Here is a 10,313-nt window from a genome sequence, read left to right on the forward strand (position 1 = left end):
GACAAGTTTCTCCAGGACAAGATTATGATCCTGAGAGTTTTCCTTTAGCCTGTGGGAAGGACGAGCAGGCAGGCAGAGCCAGGCATCCTCCCTGCCCTCCCTCACCCTTGCCCCTGCCTTGCGGGGAGGTGGCCATGGCTCTGCTGCCCAGCATCTCCAGCTCCCTCCTGCAAAGGCTGACTCATCCCTCCGCTTTGCTCAGCGGAGACATTCACATGCAAAGTGGCTACTTCTGCCAATTACATTTCAACTCTTTTCCCCCCAGGCAGGTTTTCCTCTGTTCCAGTTCATCTCCCTCAAGACCCAGCGTTTCAAAGGAGACCTTTCAGGTAGCTCTCAGGCCACATCCAGCTCCCCTGGGGCACTGGGAGAAGTTGCTAGGCAGCAGTTCTCCCTGGCTGGCTCTGCAATGCTTTATGCAATGATTTACAAGGCCCGGGAGGAGCCAGCAGCAGTGAAATACATCAGTTTCTCATTTCCTAGCAGTCCTGCGTTATTAAAACCACCTTTATATGCAAATGCCACAGAAGACACAAACGGCAGACATCAAGGCCATGAGCTCAGGCAGGAAAACGGTGTTAAGAGAGGAAAAAGGGAGAGCAAGGGACAGCAAGCAGGGCTGGCTGGGATGGGGGAGAGCAGCCAGGGCACCCCAGCATATAAACCAGCAGTGGAGAAGATGATGGAGGGCAGTAATCTGAGGGCACGCTCCTGAATCCCAGCCAACAGACTCAGCTGTTCCCAATTTAATCCTTCTCTCCTTCCACCACAAAGGCTGCTCACACCACGGAGCTCGGGGGATGCAGCCCTGCATGGTTGGGAGATGCAGGAGTGTGTCCAGCTTGGCTGCTCCTGCACAGGAGTCCTCGGGAGGCCATCACACCGGGATGCTCCAAGCCATGCTAACAGGGCTTGTAAAGTCAGGAGCTGGCAAGTGTTCACCTGCTACAGGGAGAGATAATGAAGGTCGTCCTGCTGCCGAGATGTGGCAGAGGCCATCAAGATATCGGGAACTGATTAAATGGCGGGTGGGGGAAGAAGGAGGGGGGAATATTTTGCCTTAGGGAAAGAACGAAAGCAAGAAATAACAAGGGGAAGATGCTCTTTACCAGCTTGGCACAACGGGAGTTCATTACGGGGTTGCCAGAGAGGTGAGAATTCAGGCTCCGGGAGCGTGACTTCAACTTGGCAGCTCTCTTGGCTGCAGAGACTTACAGCAGAGAGATCCCAGCCCCTCGTCTTTCCTGCACTCATGGGAGATGGGGGCATGCCTCCATGCGAACTGCTCTGCCAGAGGGGATTTCTGCATCACCCAGGCCAACACAAATGTTAAGGGACCCCCGGTGGGACGCAGAGCCTCGTGCCATGTCCTGTATAAAGGAGCCAGGAGAGCCGCACCTCTCTGGCAACTCCAGTGTGGCTCAGGGGAGCCCTGCACCAGCCCTGCCTGCTATGCCAGCTGCAAAAACTGCCCCAGAAGAACAGGGAGGGCTCGGTGGGCTTTTCCCAGCTGCTTCATGCCCTTCAGACAGGGTTGGGAGGCAGCGGGCTGCTGCCACCACAGCCCAGGGGCTGCTCCACACACATCGTGTCACCAACGCCATCAAGTGACTGCAGCGCAGAAAGGGGAGAGCGGGAAGGCTGGCGTGGGGGATAGCAGTAGGAGAGCTGGCTTCTCTCTCCTGTGTTCCCACAAGAACCCACCCCCGTCCCCCCCTGCTGCTCCCCATCCTCCCTTCACTGCTCCAGGACCTGCCCTTGGTCTCCAGCCAGGTCATGGGGCTGGACCCTCAGGACAGGAGCTGGCAGGACCCCACATTCCAAAAATTACCACCAGCGCAGCACCAGCCCTCAGCACATCCCCTCACCACCACCAAACGTGCCTGCCTCCTGCACTCAGCTGGCGTGGGGCCATCCCCTGGACCCAGCCAGACGCCTCCTGACCCACAGCCTCACGCTGCCTTTGGCATCCCGGGAGGAGAAGAGGGAACCGTTGGTAAACACCGTCACCCAGCTTGCTGCACCACCAAAAATCCCCCATGCCCACGATCCCATCGTCCAGGGAGCAGCTCAGGGCTGGGGACAGAAATTGTCCCTTGGCCAGCCACGCTTAGGACCTGGCACACCGGTATGCTACCATTAATTATTTTTTTTTTTTCCCCCTTGCTTTGTAAATTCTGTTTCCTTGACAATCTGCCACTCCTCATGGCCAAGAGGAGGGAGCGACACCGTTGTGCTCACCCCACTCCAGGCCATACCCCTGGCTAAATTCTGTGCAGGATTTATGGAGAAGGCCCTGATGCTGCACCGACGTCTGCGGCCGGTGCCGGTGACGTGCAGAGTGCGCAGACGGCGGCACTGCGACACGCAGGCTCGCCCAGAGCTTGCACCAGCCACTCCTCCCGCCTGCAGGCGCCGGCCCCAACGCTCGGGTGAGGCTTGGGGCTGGATTTTAAAGGACTGGGTTGGAAAGGGTGTTTATGCACCTGAAAAGGGGGTGCAGTACTTGGAGAGCTGCTCAGAGCTGCCTGGGTGCCTCTTTGCATCTCTAAGTACTGATGTGCCCTCAAAAAATCTGGCTTTTGAGCATGTGTGGTAAAGACAGAGGCAGAATAATGCTCTTCTAAGGTGTATTTTCATGTATTGCATAAAACAGAGCAAACTGTGAGCACACAGCTTGGCATCTGCTCAGGGCCCAACTCCCCGAAGCAGGTTGGGAGCCCAGTGGAGCCACTACCACGGGGTCCCTGGCACCCACAGCTGAAAACAGGCCAGTAAAGAACCAAACCAGCATTTGGCACCTGCCATAAAACCACGTGCTGCCTGCAGCACATCCCACCTGGCCCTGGAGTCTGAAGGGCAGATGTCCAGATGCAGCCCTGGCTGCTTTCCCCCCCCCCCAAGACATGCACACAGCCATATGAAGCCCAGCCCTGGTGCTGCACATCACAACGGATGCGTTTTGGGGCCGTTGAATCACTTGCACCACCCTGCTCTACCTTCTTCCCAGCCCCAAATGGGATCCCTTGGAAATCTCACCTCCAGGTCCAAGCCAGACCTGGGTCATATCCACACTGCTCGGAGGGTGCCTGTTTTTCTGCAGCTGGATAAAATATTCCTTCTGCTCCATCTGTATCAATCAACACTGACATCCAGTGGCTTGTCAGGATGACTACAGCCTGGACACAGATGTACAGTCCTGGACGGACGTCCCTGCCTTGTGGTGGGATGCCCCGTTGCACCACAACCCTGGGAGCTGCCGGGCCACCACCACTGGGAAGGGAACTCCCACCCGTTTGCAAAACCAAGACAGAGGAAGTCCTGTGCTACCCAAACTTTTGGAGTTCTCAAGCAAAGTCACACTTCGGTATTTCCCCTCGTTTTGCAGGGGCAGCATGGCTCGGGGAGCATGCTGCTGGGGGACCCCAACTTTGCCTACCTCACCCACATCAGCTGCAGGTCATGTCTGAGACATGCAGGACCCCTCCAGCTGCTCTCCCCCAAAGCACCAGGCCCAAACCTTGCCAGAGGACTGGGACCCCCCAAAACATTTCTAGGAAGAAATAGGAGCAAACAGTGTCTGAAACGGTGCAGGCAGCACTCTCCTGTCCGAGCCCCTGCACAGGGCAGGGAGGGGAGCTTTGCTGGTTGATGGCAGCACCTCCTGGAAGTGACACGGATCCACCATGGCAGAGCCATGGGAATCTCTCACAGAAAGCTCTGGGAGCTGTTCTCCCGTCTCCAGCCTCCCCTCGCCTCAAACTGCAAGTATGGGGTATCCCACCTGCTGGAAAAACCAGCAAAACAGCCGCCGTGCTTCACCCCAGAGCCACTGAGGGGTGACAGCATGGTACCCCGCTGCCCAAGTGGTGACAAAGATTTCTGGCCAGAGGCACACACGTCCTTTTGGGAGCCAGCCGGTGCCCCAAGGGACACCCCGAGGCCTTGGATATGAAGGCTGGGGGAAGGTTGGGGGAGCAGGTGGCTCCTGCCAGCACCCTGCTGAGAGGAGCACCCCATGAAAGCAGCTGGGCTCCCCTTCCTGGGGGGATGCGGCGCCGGGTTGAGATGCGATCGATAGTCCCAGCAGAGCCAAATTTTGGGGACTGTCGGTCAGAGCTGGGTCTCAAGGACCTTGATTCATGTCCCAAGCCTCATTTCTAGAGCCATCAATCACGTCCCTGGGCAGACAGCATTTCTGATCCAGGGTTTAGTTAACCCCTGCCTCGCTGGGCTCACAGCCGCACCAGTGCGGGGAAGATCTCTGGGTTGAGCCAGAGGGGGAGGTTTTAGCCCAGACACCTTTCGGCTGGGGCTAAAACTGTCAGGCAGCCAGCCCCACGCTTGGGATGCATCCAGAGCCAAGGAGACACAGCGGGCCCCCAGGAGCAGCACAGCCCTTCTCCATCCACCCCTGTCCTGCCCTGCCCCAGCCACGTGTGGCAAAAACAAGCCAGGTCCTTGGTGCTTTGACCCTTACCGGAGGGATCTGAGTCCCCTCTCACCCTGCCAAGGTCAGTCCTCCCTTCCCCCAGACCAGTGTGTCCACAGCTGGGATATCCCACCTGGCCGCCCAGGAGAGCAAAAGCCCGTCCCCCCCGCAGCATTGTCTCCCCCATCCAGCCTCCTTTACTTTCCCTGTCCCCTGCCTGCAGGGAGATGAAGATAGTCACTATTAATGTCTGTACAATTTTGGGGAGGGGAAGGACGCTCAGGGGCTCACCATCCATCTGGGAAAAGGCAAGGCAGGGAAGCAGCAGCTTGCAAAGTGTGGGCTTGTGCCTGCAGAAATATTATGACAGGGATCTCTTCACAGAGCGGCTTTGTGCTGAGATTGTGCACAGCCTTGGGAAGTAACAGCCCGCACACACACACACACACACCCCTGCAGAGCACACACAGCCCAGCCTGCTAAAAAGGTGCAGGAGCAACTGGAGAGTAGCCACTGCTTTTCTTACCTTTCCTGGAAGAAGAAAGAGGAGGAGGAAGAGGAGGAGGAGGAGGAAGGGGATGGGGGGTGTTGGAGCAACTTCACCCACTCCTGCCAGCCCCTGCAACTGCCCGCAGCTGGGCTTGGGGGGCAGGAAGGGCAGAAGAAATCCCGAAGGCGGCGGGCACAGCTTCAGACTGCTTTTGTCTCTGAAAGACACGGAGAGACAGAGATAAGGAGAGAGAGAAAAAGGGAGGGAGAGAGGGAGAGAGAGCAAGCGCCAGCGCTTGGGGTGGGGGGAGCACTGCACAGCAGCCACCTCAGCAACCTGTGGCATTCACACCCCCCCAGACCCTCCCCGGGGCCCTCTCCATCGGGCAGCGGTGCTGGGGCTGCCAGTGCTGTGGGGTGATGGGTGGGGGTCCGGGATGGGGAAGGGGGCTTACCTAACCGGCTCCAGCAACACGTGCCCCTGTGGCGAAGCTCTGCCCGGGAAGCTGGGGAGGGCTTCTCGCTCTTCAGAGCCAGCACCCAGCTTCCCACTGACCGCCAGCTGATGAGCGCACACTTTCCGGAGCTGTTTGGGTGACCATCATTAAGTGGAGCCATTTGTTTTGTCAGGGAGGTAACCATGACAATCACCCTGTACACACACCGCTGGCTTCTCTGCGCCTCCTCCCCTCGCTCCCCTCCTGCTCCCGGGGGCTGCAGGGGAAGGGGCGAAGCTCACCCGGGCAGAGGAGATGCCCTTGTTGGCAGAGAAAGGGGGACGCAAGCCAGCATCCGAACTCATCTTACCCATCACCCCAACTTGCCTCCCCAGAGTGAGATTTTCCGCAGTAGCTGCCAAGAGGGGAAAACCCCCCCTTTCTCCCATCACCTTTCACTTCTGTCCTCCCCTTGCTCTTTCAGAAAAAGGAAAGCATCCTAAAGCCCCCCAAAATCAGGTCTTCTGCAGCCCTAGGCCACATCTCCCCTCTTCCCCCCTTGCTGTTGTCTGCTCAGTCACCCTTTCCTCCCCAGGCACACCCCGAAGCCCCCCACTGAGCAGCCCTCCGGCCGTGGGGCACAAAGAAGGTCTAAAAAGGACCATCCCAGGTGGCAAAGGGGAGCAGAGCTGTCACAGCGGGGTGAGCTTGTGCAGGATACAGTCCCTGCCCCGAGCAGCCTATGCTTAAACACAGGAAAAAACAACCTGTAGATGAAAGGGGAAACTGAGGCAGCAGGAAGGGAACCAGCTCGGCCACTGTCCCAGAGCAGAGCTGGGCACCAGGCCTGGGCCAGAGCACACAGATGAGTAAAGCTCCTCCTCGCTGGTACCTAATTTCGGTGATAACGGCGCTGCTGCCGGGAGGGAGCTTGCTAACGTTGAAAATATCACCGTCTCCCTCGAGAGGAGAAGCTTTCCGACACAGCGGTGATCTGCAGGAGAACAGAGGTTGTTCCCTCCACCTCGTCCTACGCAGAGATGCGGATCCACCCACAAATCTGTCTGGTTTGTGCGTCCCACCGCAGACCTGTCCCTAGCAGTAAATCTGCCACCGCCAGCAGACCGAGCACCTGAACACCCACCAGGCTCTGTGCGAAAATCTCTCTTCTCTATTACCCCCACGTCTCCCTTTCTGTCTGAATTCAGATGAACCCAGAGCATTTTCTTCCTCTCCCTCATCTCTAAGCATAAGTCCGTATCGTAGGAAGACTGGGGTGACCCTAATAAACTAGTGTCCCTAATAAACCATCTTGTCTTTGCCGAGAAGGATGTGCTTTAAGGGAAACAACAAGAAACTCTGCAAGCAAACACCTAGTTGAGAGCTTTTTCCCTAAGCCCAACTCCCAGAGGCTGACTTAAGCCCTGAAGCTTGAGAATTTATGGTTCTTACTAGACAAATAAGTCAGCCACGGAGAAGCCTGCATCCCATGTTTCCAGCGCCTGTTAAAATGTTTGCTTACTATGGCTTTTGGCTCCTACGAAGAAAATAACATATGTCAGGAGAAATCCTGGGATTCATACCAACAAATCTGGTAGCTGTGGCATATTTATTCATAAAACAGAGCAGGATCTGACATGGAGACTGAGGCAGATGCGAGACCTTGAGAGAACAGAAACAGAGTTGTTTTAGGAGGAGACAATGTTTAGCGCCAAAGTGAGGCTGCACCGCCGAGGGTATCAATGTGAGGTTCAAAAGAGCTCACAGGGGCCTTCAACCAGCATTTGTTCCTCCTCATCTTCACAGGATCATCTGGGTTGGAAAAGCCCTTGAAGCTCCTCCAGTCCAACCATGAACCTCACCCTGACCGTTCCCAACTGCCCCAGATCCCTCAGCGCTGGCTCAGCCCGACTCTTCAACCCCTCCAGGGATCCCGGGGACTCCCCCCTGCCCTGGGCAGCCCATTCCAACGCCCAACAGCCCCTTCTGCACAGAAATCCTTCCTCAGAGCCAGTCTAAAATCCTCTCCAGGTTGGCCATGCCTAGGAAGTGCCACTGTTGGTAAGAGTCACCTCCTCCCATGGAGCAGCAGCTGAGAAATCAGATGGGTTGCAGCAGGGGCGTAAATGAGATGAAATTTGGGGGAGGATGAGCTAAAAATAGAAATTGAGCTCACCAGAAGTCCCATCTCTGAGATTGTGGCTTCCCCCCCCAGAGTCAGGTAACAGCCAGTGGTAGGCAGCACCTCCAGACATCAAGGCACCACAGAGGAGTATTTCCAATTCTGTTTCAGGCCTGGGACAGCCCAGGTGAGTTACGGGACCAGCTCAAGGGCAACCAGTGGCCACGCACAGGCAGGTTTTCCCGGCTGCTGACCGCTCATTATTCAGCTCACTCATGCTTCAGCGTTACACGAGCATGTGAGCGCAGCTCTGTAGTGTCTGCATGCTCCAAACACAGCCTGTGTCACTGGGCTGGGAGGTTTGGGCAAGACAAAATAAGAAAAAACAAAAACAAAACCAACAGGAAAAAAAACCAACCCTAAACCAAATCTCCTGCTAGATGGAAAGCAATAAGCACTTCTCATTATCTCCATGTGCTGCTCTGTATGTAAATACAGTTTTCCTCATCCTGAAATGGTCTGGAAAAAAAAAAAAATCATCTTGTTGGTAGATGGTGATGATAAAAAGGGATAACACAGGGCTAAGCAGGGACTGCCTCCTCCCCTGAGCAGGTACACACACTGACAAGGAGCCTCCGACCTGTTTGGTGGGCAAGGACCACAGTTAATTCCAATGCAATTCCACGGTGCAACGCCTGCCCTCCCGAGATCTCTGCTTCTAGCACAGCCAACGGCTGCTGGTGAGGGGAATTAAGGATTTATTTAATGTTAATCTGAATATTTATTTCATGGTTAAAAGAATATTTAATTATATGACAGAGGACTCCCCAGAAAAATCAAAGGCCCTGCACAGGTGGCTGAGCACCCACGCTGGGAACCCAGCCCTGCCCAGAGGCTGATGGAGAAAAGTCTTCAGGTAGAGGACACAGCACAGAAACACGCAACTGCCAGCACGATCCCACCTCACTGACACTCCCCAGAGCCTTCAAAATCCCAATAAATTATTGCAGCTAAGGTAGAGGATTAGAAAGGAGGGCTTAGAAAGATCTGCCTCCAGCTAACACTGCCCAACCACGGGCAGTTCTCATTTCCTAAGCCTCGATTTTCCCATCTCTAAAATGGGGCTAATCCCAATTACATCTCTTTACTGGAGGTGTGTGTCTCCGCAAGAAAACATTACACTGGGAAGCACGAGCATCTCTTTCTTTCTGCAGCTGAAGTGCCCATCGGCCTCTGGAACTTCCCACATTCCTTTTTATTTTTACCCAAATTAATTAGTTAATGTCTCAGGCTTGCTTTCAGCTGCCTGCTCTGCTCCCATTGAAAATCTCCTCGCGTTCAGCTTCTGCGTTCAGCATCCTCCTGGGCACTGCAATGAGTTGCCATGGAAAAAAGCCATGATGTCACCTCTACAAATAAAACTGCCAGACCCCAAAGTTCACGCGTGCGGCTGGGGGGGGATCCCAATGTACAGAGGGACACAGGGCTCTAGAGGAAACAGAATTAGATGGATGGGGGAAAAGCATCGGATGACAGTGCTTGATAATCACAGGTTTTAGCTGGAAGAAAAAAAAAATAAAATCACAGAGGGGTGTTTGAAGAGGGATAGTGAAGGGGCTGGTCCTGCTCAGGCTAATCCACCAACACCAGCAAAATTCCATGAGGTGTGGACAAGATTTTTTGTACACAGAAAGAAATAACAGCTCAGATGGAAAGTTTCAGGCTGTGGGTACAAACAAAGTGGCCCTGTGTCTTCATCAAAAGGGCAGGTGAATATTGAGACAAGGAAGTAACCATCGTCTTGGGAACTTCTGGCTGGTGCCTCCAGGCTTGGCTATTTTACTAGTCCTGCTGCATATAATAAAAACACAAATTAAGACCCTCCTCATGGTCTGCTCCTTCACACAAGGTTCAGGCAGCCCAACATGGAAATCCCACAGGCTCTTCCCACACTTCTTTCCCTTCTACTCTCCCTTTTTCTCACCTTTATTCCAGGAACTTTAAAGAACAGGTTTGATATCGGGTCTAAGCCAGCTCCCGCCCTACAGCGAGAGACGGGACACAAATGACTCTCCCATGTTCCTGCCAATTCTACACCTCCGTGACTCATTCTACAACCTTGTTTTTCACCTACATCTCTATTTCAGAGACAGAAAGAGCGGCAGTTCCCTCACAAACGTCATAGCCTCTGCGTGGTTCCCTCAGCCTCAGCTCCCAAAGGGATGCCATGACACGGGAAACCCAAGCCCTGCTCCCACATCGTGCAGGGGGCCGAGCCCCACAGCGCACAAGTCACAGCCTGAACCCCAGCCACACAGCGCACAAGGCACAGCCCGACCCCCAGCCCCACAGCGCACAAGGCACAGCCCGACCCCCAGCCCCACACTATGCAAGAGACTGGGCCCCATATAATGAAAGGCACAGCCTGACCCCCAGCCCCACACCATCTGGGGGGCCAGGCTCCATATTGTTCAAGGCACAGCCCCACACCATGCAATGCACAGCCTGTCCCCCAGCCCACCATGTGGGGGGCCACGGTGCCCCACATCACATAAGGTACAGAGCAACCCCCAACCCCACACCACCTGGGGGGCCGGGCCCCATATTGTGCAAGGCACAGCCTGACCCCCAGCCCCACACTATGCCGGGAGTCAGGCGCCACACCTAGGCTGCCCCCCAGCACGGCCCGAGGTGGGACAGCGGGCCCCCCCAGCCCGCTCCGTCCCCCCGTTATTGTCGCCCCCCAGGCAGGGGCCGGAACGCGCCGCTCCCGGAACGCCGCCGCCGTGGCCGCGGTTGCCGCCGGGCCGCGGGCCGGGGGGGCCCATGGTGC

This window comes from Athene noctua, chromosome 22 (assembly GCF_965140245.1).
Source record: "Athene noctua chromosome 22, bAthNoc1.hap1.1, whole genome shotgun sequence".
NCBI classification, from domain to species: domain Eukaryota; kingdom Metazoa; phylum Chordata; class Aves; order Strigiformes; family Strigidae; genus Athene; species Athene noctua.